Raw genomic sequence first — 18,074 nt, 5'->3', positions numbered from 1 at the left:
TCTACATCCCCAGTTATATCCCCATCGACCCACATGATCAAGCAGTTGTTTTTCTTCTGTGTTTCTACTCCCACAGTTCTTTCTCTGGATGTGGATAGCATCTTTCTCACAAGTCCCTCCGAATTGTCCTAGATCAATGCATTGCTGCTAGTAGAGAAGTCCATAACATTCAATTGTGCCACAGTGTATCTGTCTCTGTGTACAATGTTTTCCTGGTTCTGCTCTTCTCATTCTGCATCACTTCCTGGAGGTTGTTCCAGTCTCCATGGAATTCCTCCAATTTATTATTCCTTTGAGCACAATAGTATTCCATCACCAACAGATATCACAATTTGTTCAGCCATTCCCCAATTGAAGGGCAGCCCCTCATTTTCCAAGTTTTTGCCACCTCAAAGAGTGAGGCTATAAATATTTTTGTACAAGTCTTTTTCCTTATGATCTCTTTGGGATATAGACCCAGAAGTGTTATGGCTGGATCAAAAGGCAGACAGTCTTTTAACACCCTTTGGGCATAGTCCCAAAGTGAACCTGGCTTCTTTTTGCCATTTTCTCCTCGCCCTCTACAACACTGCCAGTTACTTTTCTCATGCCCATGCTTGGCCAGGTAACTTCTCTACTGGGAAATCTTGAGTGATCCCTATTTAATCCATTTGGCACCGTACTAGACATAGAGTAGGTGGTGAATAAAAGCTTACTGACTTGCTGCTTCTGTAGAGGACTTGCAATTTTCACTGGTCGAAAGAGTATACATATTGATAACAGATATGAAATCACACATCATTAAAGTAGTTCAACAGTACAATTGCAATGAATTATACTTATTGAAGTTAGTATCTTAATCCCTATTAGAATGTAAGGTCCTCCAGCCCAAAGGGCGACAAAAGAATATCTACCCTTTGATCCAGCCATAGCACTGCTGGGTCTGTACCCCAAAGAGATAATGGACACAAAGACTTGTACAAAAATATTCATAGCTGCGCTCTTTGTGGTGGCCCAAAACTGGAAAATGAGGGGATGCCCATCAATTGGGGAATGGCTGAACAAACTGTGGTATATGTTGGTGATGGAATACTATTGTGCTAAAAGGAATAATAAAGTGGAGAAGTTCTATGGAGACTGGAACAACCTCCAGGAAGTGATGCAGAGCGAGAGCAGCAGAACCAGGAGAACATTGTACACAGAGACTAATACACTGTGGTATAATCGAACGTAATGGACTTCTCCATTAGTGGCGGTGTAATGTCCCTGAACAACTTGCAGGGATCCAGGAGAAAAAAACACCATTCATAAGCAAAGGATAAACTATGGGAGTGGAAACACCGAGAAAAAGCAACTGCCTGAATACAGAGGTTGAGGGGACATGACAGAGGATAGACTCTAAATGAACACTCTAATGCAAATACTATCAACAAAGCAATGGGTTCAAATCAAGAAAACATCTAATGCCCAGTGGACTTACGCGTCGGCTATGGGGGGTGGGGGGGAGGAAAATAAAATGATTTATGTCTTTAACGAATAATGCTTGGAAATGATCAAATAAAATATATTTAAAAAAAAAAGAATGTAAGGTCCTCCAGGGCCAGAACACTGTTTCATATCATCTGTGTATTCTCCATCACTTCCCTACTTGTACTTCCAACACCTAGCACTGTGTTTATGTACCCTGTAGGAGCTAAATGAACATCTATTATTTATATATAAAAATATAAAGATATACATGTGTGTGTTTTCATATTATATGTAAGAGTGAATTCAAAAGATGAGGCCAAGAAGAATGAGAAACTTCTCCTACAGAACAGGAAACCAAAACGGCCAAAGAAATACAAATGGGAAAGCCATTGAAAATGGAGTGTTGCAAAGCTGAGAATGAATGGCAAATTACAAAGGACATCAAGGAAATGTAGGGACTATTCTTTGGATGCATAAGGAAGATGGGAAAGGCACGCATGTTACCCTTCTATTAGACAGAGAGGGAATGTAAAGACAAAGATCACTGGCCCTTGTGAATTATATCCAAGAAAATTTGAGGGACTGGCTTAAGTCACTGCAGGTAGTATTTTAGCTTAGAGTTTCTTTAAAAAATCTGAAGATCAGGGAAGAAAAATACTGTTGATATTTTAAATGAAAGAAAAATATGAACTTAGAAACTAAAGACCTAAAAAATGAAAAAGTATGTGTGTGTATTATACATATATAAAAATATAATTCCTAGCCAGTGATGGCTCTCTTAAGAAGAATAACATTCTAGCAAATAATCAACTATGTCTTATCTAAAGCATCAAATATTCATTTTTCAACAGCCATGTCTACATATATATTTTCTGGATGACTGAGACCAAAAAAAGTACACCTTAGCCACAAATAAATAGTTATTTCAAGAGAAGTGGTTGATAGTGCCTGAGTTATCTGGAAAAGTGAGGGCAAAATGTACTTCCTATGGTCTCGATGATCTGAATAATTTACTTCCCTTGTACCAGCCTATCAGAAAAGATGAAAGGAAAGCAAGAGCACAAATCTTGGCAATGGTTTTGATATTGTCTCGTGTTATCAGGGTCCAAACTAGAAATTCCGGGACTTGGGGGAAATGCAGATGGGAGGGGAGCCCCTGTGACGCGCCAAGGCTGGGAAATATTTCTAATCTTGGGTGTCCTGTCCGAAGTGCCTCCAAAGTCAGATAGAATATTGTCAGTTCTTCCTAGTCAGATGGAATCACACTGTTGCAGTAACAGTACAAATGACAGGCTCTGGGAAATGGTAGGATGACAAAAGGATGCTCTTATGGAGAATGTCACATGGGAATAGTGAAAGAGTGGCTTGGTACCAGATGAGGTACCTGAGGCTGGATGAGGAGGGTTCCTTTTCCATAAGGTACCAATATAGGGTAGGGGAGCAAATATCCTCCCTATATCCTTTATCATACCCAAAAAACCACCCAAGAATGTTGGCATCCTGGGGCTAATGCTTGGTGAATTCAAGTGTTATAGCTTCGGATTCAGTACCCAAGGCACTCAGCAGCCAGGTACAAGCAGAACAACTGGGTCCAGAAAGGCTGATAGGGAGTCGCTGTCATTAGATGACTGTCATCATGGGGAGAAGATGGGGCTGGGCTCACCCTCTATTTTAGTGCTATATATGGGGGAAAGGAGAGAGAGAGCATTCCTGCTTTGGAGGGGCAGAGATCAGGGAGACTCATTTTCCTCTCTCTGAAGAATTCAGTGGCCCTGGGAGAAGTAATTGCATCATTGCTATCCCAGTGAGGATTTCTATCTCACTAATATCTATGTGGATGGACCCCACCCCTCACTCCCAGGGAATTATATCATTAATCTCTCCAAGTCTGGAGCAGAGGTCAACACATGGAATATAATACTGTAGGAGGGGAGAGGGGTAACTGATTTGGAAACTCACCCTGGGTATCTGTGGGCACAGCTCAACTTTGCACTGTCTACAGACTACCAGAAGGACATAATGACCCATCGCTACTGGTTAGCCTGTTCTTCTCTCTTCTCTTCATTAATAAATATTTATTAAGCACCTATTATATGCCAGGAACTGGGTTAAGTGCCAGGAATGCAAAGAAAGGCAAAAGACAGTCCCTTTTCTGCAGGAGTTCACAGTCCAATAACCATACACAGACAAAATATTTCCAGGATAAATTTGAGACAATCAGAAGAGGGAAGGCAGGAGAATGAAAAAGGGTTTGGGAAGGCTTTCTATAGAAGGTGGGGTTTGAGATGGAACCTGAAGTCAAGGAAGTCATGAGGCAGAGGTGAGGGCAAAGAGAATTCAAGGCAAAAATGGCCAATAAAAATGCCCATTCAAGAGATTCTCATTCTCTCTCTCTCCATCTCTCGCCATTTCTCTATCTTTCTCTGTCTGTCTCTATCTCTCTGTCTGTCTTTATCTCTCTCTGTCTCTCTGACTCTCTCCATCTGCCTATCTGTCTCTGTCTCTTTCTCTCTCTCCATCTCTCTCTCCATCTCTCTGTCTCTGTCTGTCTCTCTCTCTCTCTGCCTCTTTCTCTTTTTCTCTCTCTCTCCTCTCCATCTATCTGTCTCTCTGTCTGCCTCTGCCTCTCTCTCTCTCCATCTCTGTCTGTGTTTCTCTGTCTCTGCCTGTCTGTCTCTCTCCATCTCTGTCTCTCCGTCTCTGTCTCTCCCTCCCTCCCCTTCTTTCTCCCCCCTTTCTCTGCCCTTCCCTTTCAATGATTGACCAGGCTTGTCACTGACCTAGGCAATTACTTTGCAAATACCTTTTCAACATTTTTTTCAGGAAACAAAAATCACTTTCTGTCCTGTATCAGTGTCTGGGATTATCACGCTTGGTGGCTACCCCCCACCCCACCCCCATTCCTCTTCCTTTCAAAGAAGAATTGCTGAGAAAACAAGTCTGCCAACATTTTTCCTTGGGGGTGAGGGAGGAGGGAAAAGAGAGGTTTTGAACTTTTATGTGAAGAATCAAATCAATAAAAGGTCAAATAAAAACAGAGGCCTTTTTCCTCCTGCAGACTAATGGATAAAACCCAATGTAATCCTTGCCCCCTTTGCCCTATTCACTTTCTTTACATTAAGGAGGAGAAACAAAGCTCTTGATATCCTAGGCATCCACTCTCATTCTGACTCCCTTCGACATGGAAGCACAAATCGGGCTCCCTTTCCTGAATCCACAAACACTTAGAATAGATAGCTTGGACTTTCCTAAGTAGCAAGTGCTGGAGGCTAAAAAATCAGGAGGAAATAAAGGAAAAGCCTCCTCCATTTCTTTATAAATCTTAGATCTTTATCTGGAAGGGCCTAGTTCAGCACCTTCATTTCACAAATCAGAAAACTGATGCCTAGAGAGAGGAAGTTATTTGCTCAGTCACACAGCTAGTAGGTGTCCAAAGTGGGATTTGAACCCAGGTCCTTAGACTCCAGAGCTAGTGATCAGTCATCTGCCTTCTCTAATTAGTTTCCGACAAGCCCTAGCCTGGGACCCAAAGGCTTTGTCACTACCTGAGTGACCTTGGTCAAGTTACTTTGAATTTCTGGCCTCAATTTCCCCCTCTGTAAAATAAGAGAGGGCATAGCTAGGTGGCTCCGTGGATAGAGTCTTAATTCAAGAGTCAGAAAGGCCTGAGTTCAAATCCTACTTCAGATACAGACTGGCTGTTTGACCCTGGATGAGTCATTTTACCTCTGATGGCTTTAATTGACTGGAGAAAAAAATGACAAGCCACTCCATTATCTTTGCCAAGAAAACTCCAAATGGGTTCTCAAAGAATTGGACACAACTTAAATAACTGAACAACAACAAAATAAATAGCCTAGACTAGCTAAGCTCTTCTAAAATTGATTCCAGCTCTGTCGTTTTATCATTCTTATAAGTGGTACAGTGGCTGGAATGCCAGAACTGGAAAAATTGTAAAGGCCTGAATTTGATTCCTGCTCCAGAGACTTATGAACTGTTGTGACATTAGGCAAAATATTTTACCTCTTGAGCCCCAGCCTACTTAACTGTAAAATGGAGATAATAAAGTACACTGACCTGACCTCCTTAGGGCTGTTGTGAGGATATGATGAGATAGTGGGTATAAAGCACTTAAAGGAAGTAGATGGCTAGATAGGTGAGTAGAAGGATGGATGGACAGATGAATGGATCTTTGAGTGATGGGTAAATGAAAATGACAATAATAGGAAGGCAGCATGGTTAGAGGGTAGTAAGAGTATTGTCCTGTTAACCTTTGACCCAGAGATGCCATTACTAGGCCTGAACTCCCAAAATATCAAAGGAAGAGGAAAATGGTCCACGTGTACAAAAAATTTATAGCAGCTCTTTTTGCAAAGGCAAGGAATTAGGAACTTAGGGGATACCCATGAGTTGGAGAATGGCTGGACAACTCACGATATATGAATGTGATGGAATACTCTCATGCTGTAAGAAATCATTAGGGAGCAGTTTCAGAGAAGCCTGGAAAGACTTCGATGAATGAATACAGATGCAATGGCGGCAATATTGTAAAATAAATGACTTTGGAAGACTTGAGAACTCTCATCACTGAAATGAGCTGCCACAACCACAGTTCTAGAGGACTCAAGCTGCAATAGGCTGCCCACCTACTATGAGAGGCCACATGGACTCAGGGTGTAGACCGAAACCCACTTTTGGTTGCATATGGCCAATGTGAGGATTACTTTACTTGATTTTCCTTGTGTTTAGAACACAGGATTTGTTTTTCTTTCCCTTTTGGCTCAGGGGAAGAGGAGGTGACAGAGAATGAAGGACGATTTTCATTCATTGAGAAAAATTAACTCTAACCAATTGTTGGCTTAAAGGAAGGAAAATGAATTCAAATCCTGATACCGTTCAATCAGTTCAAAAACATTAATTAAACACTGATTGTGTGTGATGGGCACTGAGGACAGATACAGAGATGAGAACCAAAATTTCCCTCAAGGAGCTTCCATTCTATTCTGTGGCCCCACGTAAGTACAGAATGATATATACAAAAGAAACAAAGAAGTTTTGGAGGAAAAGGCTCCAATATCTAGGGAAATCAGGAGAAGTTTTATTCAGCAGGGGCACTTGAGTTGAACTTTGAAGGGAAATAGGAATTCAAAGAAGCAGAGGTGAGGAGAGAAGGCATTCCAGGTATGAGGGAAGGATGCCAAAATTCTATGTTTTATCCCTTTCTTCAGATGGACTCCCAGGCTCCCAAGTATTCCTACCATCTTTCTGTCTCTGGGACCTGGAGCCTGACGCGACAAGAGAAATAGTTCCAGGCCCATGTTATCACACCTTTTATAGTCTTCCCAGCATCACTTCTCTCTGGAGTGTGCACAGAGTGTCAAGTTAACAATATATACATACGCATGTATGTGTGTATAATGTATGTATTTGTATGTGTGTTTATACATATATGTGTCTGTATCTACCTACAGATCAGGGAAGGGAGAGAGAAAGGCAGAGACGGTCATAGTCAAAGAAAGAAAGAGATAGAATGTGGAGAAGAATAAGCAGAGCATAGTAGGGAGGGGATAAAGAACTGGCCCCCCAGATTTGAAAGGCCTGAGTTCAAGGTCAGCCTCTGGCACTTTCTTTGTGACACTGGGCAATCACTCACCCTCTCATGGAAGTCCCTAAAACTATGCATTGCAGAGAAACTACAGAGTTACAGGAAAAGAGGAAGCTCCTCACCGAGGGCTCTCTATACCATCAAAATCACCAGTTTGGCCCCTCAAATAGAAATGTTCTTTAAAGGAGGACTACTTTACACAAGTTAAAATAAAAACACATACGTGTGTACATGTGCACATGAATGCACACACCCGCACGCACGCACACACACACACCAGAACCACAAAGCCCCTTGGTATTTAGAGCCAAAATAAGATAGAACATCTTGGGCTCTCAACCATCGTTAGGAACTTGGCAAATGACAGGAGAAGAGTGATGTGATGGGTGAAGAGCGTAGGTGGTGAATATCCGTATCTATTCTAATGCCTGAAATGGAAAACCTATTGACTGGTATATATATGTTGTTCCAGGCTTATCAGAAGATATATTTTTCAAATGCAGAAAGGGATATCATGGGGATGCGAAGTTACTTAGGGATACGGGAACAAGATAATTGCAGTCAGAGCGTTTTGAATGAGATATTAGGAAAAACACCAGGACTCCAAAGACTTGGAAGTGCTGAAAAACATTACTGAGAGATCCCAGCATTGATTTCTCTGCCTCTTTCTGAACAAACCAGCCACAGCTAGGATTAGACTGCTAAAATGGAGATTGAGAGAGAAATAATACCCTGGTGTTCCACTGAGTGCAAGCAACAACTTTACACTAGACAGGCCAGGAGGGGGAGAGTGAGAAGAAAACAGTGGAGGTGAGAAAGGGAGATGGGGACAGGCTAAAAGGGCTAGAGGATGGGGAAGGAGAGAGAATGAGAGAACACATTTCTATCAAAGAGTCCTAGACTTGAAGATTGTAAGGGATCTCAACAACTGATACCTGACCAGGAATCCCTCCCTTCTACAGCATCCCTAATAAGAAAAGCTTTATGGAGGGAGACGCTACTTTTCAAGGTGGCCCATTCCTCCAATTCTTAAGGCCTTTTTGAAAATTCCAAGTCTAAATGTGCCCTTTTGCACCAGCTAACTACTGCCCATTTCTCTGCCCTCTAGGGTCAAACGGGCCAAGTCTACTCCCATCTCAACATAATAGCCCTTTGAATGATGGAAGTCAACCCTCAACTCCTCCCTGGCCAAAGTTTCTCTTCTCTAGGCTAAATGTTCTCAGGGTCTTCAATCCATCTTCCTATAGCATTTGGGACTTCACTTTGTCTTTGGATCACCAGCGCCCAACAAATAGTGAGTGTTTAATAAATGTTTGTGGGATTGTGTTCAATCTTCAAATCCTTCACTACTCTGACCACCCTGCTCTGGAAGCTCTCCAGCAGACAAATGTTCTTCTTCAAACAGGACATCCAGGACAGAACAGGACACACCACATTTGATCTAACCGGAACAGGGTACAACTTGAGAACATGGTGTATTATGGTTCACAAAGCAGTGAATATAAAGTATCTCATTTGAGCTGCAAAATCACCCAGCAAAAAGTTACTTGTTTGGAAACAAGAGTATTTATTATGCCCATTTTAGAGATTAAGAAAGTGAAGGTAAACTAGATGAAACAACTTGCCTACGGACACATAGCTAGTTAAGTGCCATTGGTTAGATTTCAACTCAGGCTTTTCCAGACTCAAAGATCAGGGGTTTTCCCACTATCCCACAAAAAGAAAGCAGGAGACATGGATGGGGAAAATTTGCTCCCTCCATAAATTGTCTACCCATAAACCAGAAGGCCTGTCAATATCCCTTCCGGCCTAAGGATTCCCTAATGTCCTTTTAGTCCTCTGAACAGGAGCTGTGCAGAGAGAGCAAATTTCTAAGAGTGATATCACCTCATTGCCTATGCTGATTTACATTTCAAAGAGCCACTTGGAGGCTGAACAGCAGTGTACAGAAAGCAGGAAAACCCGAAACATGTTTCACCGGAGGCATTCTGTGACCCAACTGGTAACTCTCTGATGGAGAAAGTTAACTTCTTCCAGCCCAACATAGCTCCAGGTGAAAATGGCTTTCCCTCCCATGCAGGGAAGGCTACTGTGATCGTCAGGCGACCCTATGGAGATAAAAGAGAGACTGGGCCTCAGACCACATTCAGAAAGAAACCTCTCTCTGGCTGCCCCTCTTGTTCCGATAGAGTATCTCTGCAAACACAATGGCAGGCTGCCTCATTTGGGAAGCAGACCACACAATTTTGGAATCAATAAGTTTCCTTGCAGCCAACAGACAATCATGCCCTGAAACACTGAGGTGGAACCATTCTTGAGCCACGACCAGGAACCCAGCCTTGAGGATTCTCAGGCTTAAGTGAGCTGCTCCCTACCAGGCGAGACCTCCAAGGATCACTGTGGGTGACCAAGAGACATTGTTTGCTCACTAATAAGAAGACTTAAATGAACCAAAGTGAAAATAGCAGACATGAACCTAACAACAATAAAGCAGGAGGAAAATGGCTGTCGTTAAAGGAGAGTGAGAAGGATTCTGGGAAAGATCAAAGTGGAAAAATCAATCTCATTTAGCCCCTTTTTGTTTACTGCCCTATTCCCATATTCTCCCAATAGAGGGAATGTGATCTTTTGGGGGAGGGCCAGACAAAATCATCTGCAAAGACGTAAATGAGTCTGCCTCTTAGTTTCTGCCACAAGACAGGACCTTGGCTACAGATGAGGAAGTCGCCATCCTTTCCCAAAGCTACGTTTTGTAATTTCAAGGAATTCTTTTTTATTGAGGCCTCTTTCTCTCAGTTCCCATCATCGAAGTAGTTTTTCTCCATGGGAAGGGTCTCTCTGAGAATAGCAGAGAGGTACCTTGCTGTCTGCACGGTTTCTTTGCCCTCAATCAGACCCCTCCTTATGGATTCTAGCCTCCTCTGACAAGATTAAAGGACTTAGAGCTGAAAGGAAGTACAGTTGTCAAAATATATTTTAAAATAAGTTCATGGATCCAAGGTTAAGAGCCCTTGATACAGTCCAATTCCTTCATTTTACACCCAAAACAAAGGTAACAGAACTGAGGTTTAAACACTGAAAGCCTTCTAAAGACTACAAAGGGTGAGAGGAGCAGAACCAGGAGAACTTTGTACACAGAGACTGATACACTGTGGTACAATCGAATGTCATGGACTTCTCCATTAGTGGCGGGGTAATGATCCTGGACAATTTGGAGGGACTTAGGAGAAAGATGCTCTCCGCATTCAGAGAAATAAAGAAAAACAACCGCTTGAACAGCTAGGGAGGAAGGTTTCTAACTAGCTTCCCTGGCCTCAGTCCAACCACTGAGGGGGCAGGAACAGAACAAACAAAAAGAAATCTGCAAAGCAGCCCCAGAGGCCAGGAGCAGAGACCTGGACTTGTTTGCTCAGCCAGGGGAGCCTAAATCCCCGGAATACCACTGGAATCTGAATCTCCTTGTGGAAGATCCTGGGAGCAGCTGTGCTTGCTGCCTCAGCTCCAGACCCTGGCTAGCTCCCAGATGGGGACTAAAGGAGTAGACACCTCAGAGTCAGCAGCCACCAGGCCTTAAGGGCAAGAACTCAAGCCTCATTGCTAACAAATGAGGGACTTTGGAGGTCTGAGAAACACGGACTAGATACCAGCCCTGTCCAGGGCTGCAGGGAGGCAGGGAATAGTGGTACAAAAGGAGGAGAGATGAAGTGGGGAGCATGGATGAGTGTGTCTGCTCAGGGACTAGGGCCCCATCAGCTGTGGTCACTTCAGATAGAGTAGGATTCTTTGTTATTGCCACAGGGGAAGGTGGATTGGCTGCTTGCAGTTGCTGGGACAGAACTGACAGTGGACTCTGGTTGTAGTACCATTCAGGGAAACGGCCTTGAGCGGGAACCAGGAATACATCGATTCTGGACTGTAAAAATCTCAATAAATGAATAGGACCTGGGAAACACACACACACACACACACACACACACACACACACACACACACAAATTCTTAAAACTTGAAAAAGCATACATCAACACAATTGGAGCCATGGGACTCCAGAAAAAGCCAAGAAAGAAAATTGGCCTAGTCACTAAAGTTTAAAAATAAGTAATTAATTCTTTAATAAAAATGAGCAAGCAAAAGAGAAAGAACTCAACTATTGATAGCTATTATGGGGAGAGAGAAAATCTGGGCTCAATTCAGAGGACAGTAAATAAAAACACCTACTTAAAAAACCCCAGCAAAGACATACGATAAATGACCACAAGTTCAAAAAGAGCTTTTGAAAGAGCTTTAAAAAGGCCTCAATAACCAAATGAGAGAAGTGGAGTAAAAGTTAGGGAAAAAAATAAGAGCAATGCAAGGAAATCAAAAAAATTATGAAAGAAAGAGCACCCAAATGGAAAAGGAGATCCAGAAACTTATGGAGGAAAATAATGGTATTAAGAACTAAAATTGGAGAAATGGAAGCTAACAAATTCCTAAGACAACCAGAAATAAAGAAAAATCAAAAAAATGAAATAATAGAAGAGAATATGAAACATCTTATCACAAAAACAACTGGCTTAGAAAATAGATCAAGAAGAGACAATATAAAAATAGTTGAACTCCCAGAAAGTTACTATCAGAAAAAGGATTTAGACACCACACTCCAAGAAATCATCAAGAAAAACTGCCAAGAAATTCTAGAAACAGAAGGCCAAGCAGAAATTGAAAGAATCTACTGATCATTACCTCTAAGAGATCCAGAGATGAAAACGCAAGAGCATCATTGCCAAGTTCCATAGCCATCAGGTTAAGGAAAAAAATATTACAAGCAACAAAGAAAAAACAGTTTAAATACTGTGGAGCTACAGATTAAATAATACAAGACTTAGCAGCCACGGCATTAAAAGAACACAAGACAAAGAAAATAGATCTGTCAGAGCAAAAGAACTGGACTTACAACCAAGAAAAACAGATCCAGCAAAGATGAATGGAATTATAGAAGGGGAAAAAATGGATATTTAATTAACTAAAGGAGTTTCAAGTTTTCCTGGGGAAAAACCCAGAACTTGACAGAAAATTTGATCTATTAGAAACATACAAGGATAATGAAAGACCAATTATAAGTAACCCAAAAGGCCAAATTGTTTGATTCTGGTATGGGGAAATGTCATCTCTGACCCCTGGGAATGGCATCATTACCTGGGTATTTTAAAGGGGCAGGTATGGATGGAAGATTCAAAAGGTCAAGAAAATCTAACAAAAAGAACTGAAATGGTAGTGGAATAGACCAGGAGGAGGCAGGGTGGAACAGCTATTTCATATGGAAGAGGAATGCATAGAGGAACTGCCATTGAGAAGGGAATGTGTGTGAGGGGGGGAATGGGAGTAGTGAAACTCAACTTTCATCAGACCTGGGATAAAGAGAGAACAAGCTACACAATTAGAATAGTAAAAATTGTTCTTAACATAGAGAGAAAAAGAAGGGAAGGGGAAAAAGATGAGAGAGGGACTGGGATTCCTCTTGGGGGACTGAGGAAATAAGAGAAGGAAAAGTGGGTTAAGAGAAAGGAAGACAAAGGAATAAGAAAAGGGAGGGAAGAGAGAAATATCTAGAGGGGAGTATATATCAAGAGGTAAAGGGGTAAGGTGATGGGGAAAGAAGTCAGAAGGCACATTTGAAGGATAAGGAAGGGATTTGGGGGAAAGGTGGACAGATTTAGAAATAAAAAGCAAGGGGGAGGGATAAGGGAGTGATCTTTGGAAAGGTAAGCCAAGTTGGAAGTAGGAGGTAAAGGGGAGGAGGATAAGGGAGGATTTGGGGGAAAAGGATATGAATAGGAGAGGTACTAGTCAAAGGAAATTGGACATCTGAGGAAGGATACAGCAGAAAGAAAAGAAGGGGACAAATATTGAGGAGGAATGGAGTAGACAGAAATGCACAACTAGAAAACATGACATTGTGTGTTCACACATGTGAAGAAAAGTGGATAGCAGAAAGGGTCAAAAACCAGGGCCTGAGGATGTGTTGTTTATAAAAAAACCACACTGAAAATGAGAGACACACATAGAATAAAGGTGATGGGTTGGAACAGAATATATTATGCCTCAGTTGATCTAGAGAAAGCAGGAGTAGCAGTCATGAGCACTGATAGAGTTGGAGCTAACGGGGATATAATTAGAAGGGACAAACAAGTTAACTATGTTATGTTGGGAGAGATATTATCAGTATTGGAACTGTATGCACCAAGTGCTTTAGCACCCAGATTTTTAAAGGAAAAACTAAATGAGAGAGAGGGAAACAGATAGCAGAGTAGTTTAATTTTCCCCTCCTCAGAACTAGATAAATCTAACAAAAAAGAGTAAGAAGTTAAAGAGATGAATAGAAGCTTAGAAGAGATAAATAAGAGATATTTGGAGAGCCCCAACACACCTGCATGAGATTAGTAGTAGACCTGAGCTTGAGCATACACACAATCCAAATAGTTTCTGGTGGGACAACAATGACTTAGAAAGCATAAATATTCTGCAAAATTCTTGCCTTAATACTCATCCTACTATGGACTAACTCTGCATCCCTGATAGATTGTGGCGCTGGCTGATTAAGAACAAGCTGAAAGGACCTGTTTAGGAAAGACTATGGGCCTGGCAACAGATTGTGTCTGTGGCCTATGGACCAATCCAGCAAAACGTGGTTCTGGCAATATATGTTAACTGAGACCCAGACGGGCTAAAGTGATGAAATTAAAAGGTGATGGGAACATGGAGAAACAGACCTAATATTGCCTTGCTAGAGCAGCTGTGAATTTTCTTTTTTAAAAAAGAAGATGGAAATATACATTAAGACCTGTAACACTGTTCATGCTCATTGACCTAGAGATCCCATTACTAGGGTTACTGAGATGGTAAAAAGCTGTGTATGTATGAAAATATTCATGGAAGTTGTGTTTATTATGACAGAATAACTAGAAATAACACAAATGTAATGAATGAGAGAAATGGCTGAATAGATTGTGATATTCGAATGCAATGAATTGTATTACATTATTGAAATGAAAAATCCTGGAAATATAAATTAAATAAAATAAAATAAGGGAAATATATGAAGAGATGAAAAAGAAGAGATAATAAGAATTATACACCCCATGATTACATTGAAAAAAAATAACAGCCACAAAATCAAGAGAAAAAAATATCCAAGAAAAACAAATCCAAAGGGAACTCAAAAGCAGAGAATATATAATTTAAATATTTTAAACAAATTGTAAACAATGTGAAGTTTGCACAAAATCTCTTTCATGTAAATGTTTGGTGGTGGTGGTGGTGGTTACTAAATAAATAAAAAAATCATATAAAAAATAAAATTTTATAACTTAATCTATACAGGTATTAAATAGACTTTTGCAGATTGACTTCTAAGTATTTTATGAATTGTTTAGTATTTTGAATGGAACTTCTCTTTTATCACCTCCTTGATTTGTGATCATCCTATAGAAAAGTTATTTTTGCAGACTGATATCGTACCTTGGCACTTTGTTGTTCAAGCTACTGCCTTAGTTCATTTCTTTACTGAGTCCCTAGGATTGTCTAAATAAATCATCATATAATCGGCCAATGATGATAATTTTGCTTCGTATTCTTTGCCTACCTTTATGTCTTTAATTTCTTTCTCTTATTGCTAGTATTTTTATAACTATCAAATAATAGCACAGAAAGGGAACAGCCTTGCTTCATTCCCATTTTATTGGAAAGCTTCACGATTCCTCATGGTAAAAATAATGCTTGCTTTTTGGTTTGGCTTTAGATACTTCCAAAAAACTTACATTCATATATGTAAGCATGTAAACATAAGTATACATAGATGGTGTGTAAATATACACGTATGTTGTGTTGAATCATCCTAATAGTAAATCATCCATGCACTAATCTATCTTAATCAAAATTATTTTTAAAATAAATTGCTACAGTCTTTTTTGGTGAGGATTTTAGGGCTAATGTTTCAATCGATAGCTATTAGTAATATTGGTCTCTAGTTCTTATCTTGTTTTACCTTTACCCAATTTAGCTACTAGAACCATATTTGTTTGATAAAAGGAGTTTGGTGATGTGATTTCTTTCATATTTTTAATAATCATTTGGGTGGTAATGATATTAATTGTTCTTTAAAGGTCTGAGATAAATCTCTTGCACATACATAGCAGGAAAGGAATTCATTTTTTCCTAACTTTTTTGTAACTGCTTTACAACTACATCTATTTAATTTTCTGAGATTGGATTATTTAAGTTCTCTGGTATTCTGTCAGGATGAGTATTTTATATTTTTTGAAGATATTACTCGATTTATTTGGGATTCTTGGTGACCATGCATAGTAGGTTTTTTCTGATTTTGTTGTCATTCCTCCTTGTTCCTTTAAAAAATTATTTGATTTTCTGCCCTCTTCTTTGTAATCTGGCTGGTCAAAGGTTTCTTAAATTTGTTGATCTTTTCAAAGAATCAGCTTTTACATTTGTCAGTTCTATAGTCTTTGGTTTTCAATTTATCTATTTCTCTAACTTTTAAGATTTCTTCTTTTGTTCTTACTTTAGGTTTATTTATTGGGTGTCTAATTTTTCAAAGGCATATTCAGTTAATTAATCCTCTCTTTTAAAGCCTTATTAATGTATGTTTCTAGGGAATAGATTTTTTCTTCTGAGGACTAGTTTATCTGGATCCCAGAAATTCTGGTGTGTTGCATCATCACTCTCATTACCATTTACATAATTATTGTTTCTCTGACATATATTGGAATATCTCATTATTTGGAATTTCATTATCAAGTCTTTGGGTACTATATAACTGCTGGCTATTGTTTGTATTGTATTATTGTCTGTAAAAGGCTCATTTAACTTTTAGGCCTTTTTATATTTGAAATTTCTCTGTGCCCTGACATATTGTCAGGTTGTTGGGTTTTTTGGCTTTCTAAAAGTTCCATTTGTTGCTGAGAAATGTTTATTAATTTAGTCATTCATTCAGAAGGTGCTATAAGTCATTTAGCTCTAATTTCTCTAGCAATTTGTTCAATTCTGTATTTTTCCGCAAGATTTGTCTGGTTCTAAGAAAGGAGTCTCTTAAGTCTCTTCCTATTATTGTGTTACCAGCTATGTCTTTTTTCAGTTCATTTAATTTTTCCGATAGGAATTTGGATGTAATATCAATCGATAAATATACATTCTATATTGATATCGGACAATATTGCCTTTAGTTTCTGTATGCATAATGTAATTTCCTTGTTCATCTTTGTTTATATTCAGACTTGTTTATTTTGAATTTGTCCAAAAAAAAAAAAGATTGCAATTCCTGGTACTTTGGATTCATGTGATGCATAGGACAATTTAATACAGCCTCTCATTTTGAGTCTATACGTGCTTTTTTAGATGTGTTTCTCATCTAACATGTCACTCTTAATATATTGTATCATTTAGTCTATTCATATTTAACGTCCCAAGACATAGTTGCCTGTTTTCCATAATTTATGCCTCCAGTATAGTTTAGGACTTACTTTTGTTCGCCTTTCTCTTTTATGTCAGTACTTTGTCCTTGTGACTATTTTTGCTTAACCTGCTTTGATACAACCTTATTCCCAAAGGCTCTCTATTCCCCGCCCCCATTTGTCCAACTTTTACCTTCTTTCTTATTCTTCCCCCCTAAAGTGTTCAGTTTAAAATCCTCCCGTTTCCATTCCATCTTCTTTTGTAAGTTTTTTTTTCTTTTTCCACACCTTTTTCTAAGAAGAATTTCTTCACCTTGTTCTCGTCATTAATTCTCTTCCCTTTTCTGTCTATTCTTATCTTTTATTTTAGGTCTACATATGGCGACTGCCTCCTGGATTGAGTGGAGCACAGACACAAAGGGTTGATTTGTGTGACCTGACAGAGTAGGAAAACTGGTGGCAGATGACAGCTGAACATCTTCACTGTGAAAACCTTTCTTGTCCTGGGGATTCAGAGCCAATTGCTCTGCCTCTTGTGGATAATTTGTGGACATTAGATAATCTAGTCTACCATCTTACTGGTCATGTGTCTTTACTGCAATAACTTTCTTGCCTACAGTTTCTTCCTCCCTCCTTCCATTCACCTTCTGCATAGCTAGAAGAATGATATTCTGCAGGAAGATCTGATCTCATCACTGCCTGTTCCAGAAGCTTCAGGGGCTCTCTGATGTCTTTAGGTGATACCACCAGTTTCTACCTTCAATCTCTTGCTCTGCAAACAATAATTAAAGCACTATTACTGGGGACAGCTAGGTGGCTCAGTAGATTGAGAGCCAGGCCAAGAGGTGGGAGATCCTGGGTTCAAATGTGGCCTCAGACAGTTCCTAGCTGTGTGACCTTGTATGAGTCCCTTAACCCCCATTGCCTAGCCCTTACTGCTCTTCTGCCTTGGAACCAATACACAATATTGATTCTATGATGGAAGGTAAGGGTTTAAAAAAAAAGCAACATTACCATTATTCCAAGAAAGGGCATACTGCTCTGCTCAGAATATTTATTACTTCTCAGACAAAAACTCCCATTCCTGGCCTCCACATAGGTTGTAAGGCAAGTTCCTTGATGACTGAACCTGCCTAAATGTGTTCTGCATCCTTAGGGCATGTCACACAGCAGGCACTTAAAAAGATTTTTAGTCCATTCATTGAGTAAATCAGTCACTGGAACCCCTCTTAGTCTTTCAGGATCAGCTTAAGTGATATCTCCTTCAAAAGCTTTTACTGACTCCCCACTCTCCTGTGTTGCTCTTTATTCCCTAAGTGTGCTGAAATTACTCATCTGTGAATTTTCCCAAGAGAAAAAAAGGTTCTTGAGTGCTGGGATTCCCTCACTTTTATAACTGTATTCCCAGAACCCAGGATAGAGCCCGCCATATCGCAGGCACTAAATAAAGGCGTGATGTCTCATTGATTAGTATCCCAGAGAAGAACAGACTGAGCAATGGAATGGGTATGTTTGCCCTCAGTGGAAGTCATCCAGTGGAATCAGGACTAATACTTCGGCAAATGTCTCAGAAG

The sequence above is a fragment of the Monodelphis domestica genome, chromosome X (genome assembly GCF_027887165.1).
Source record: "Monodelphis domestica isolate mMonDom1 chromosome X, mMonDom1.pri, whole genome shotgun sequence".
Lineage (NCBI taxonomy): Eukaryota > Metazoa > Chordata > Mammalia > Didelphimorphia > Didelphidae > Monodelphis > Monodelphis domestica.
Note: the sequence above shows the minus strand (reverse complement) of the source record.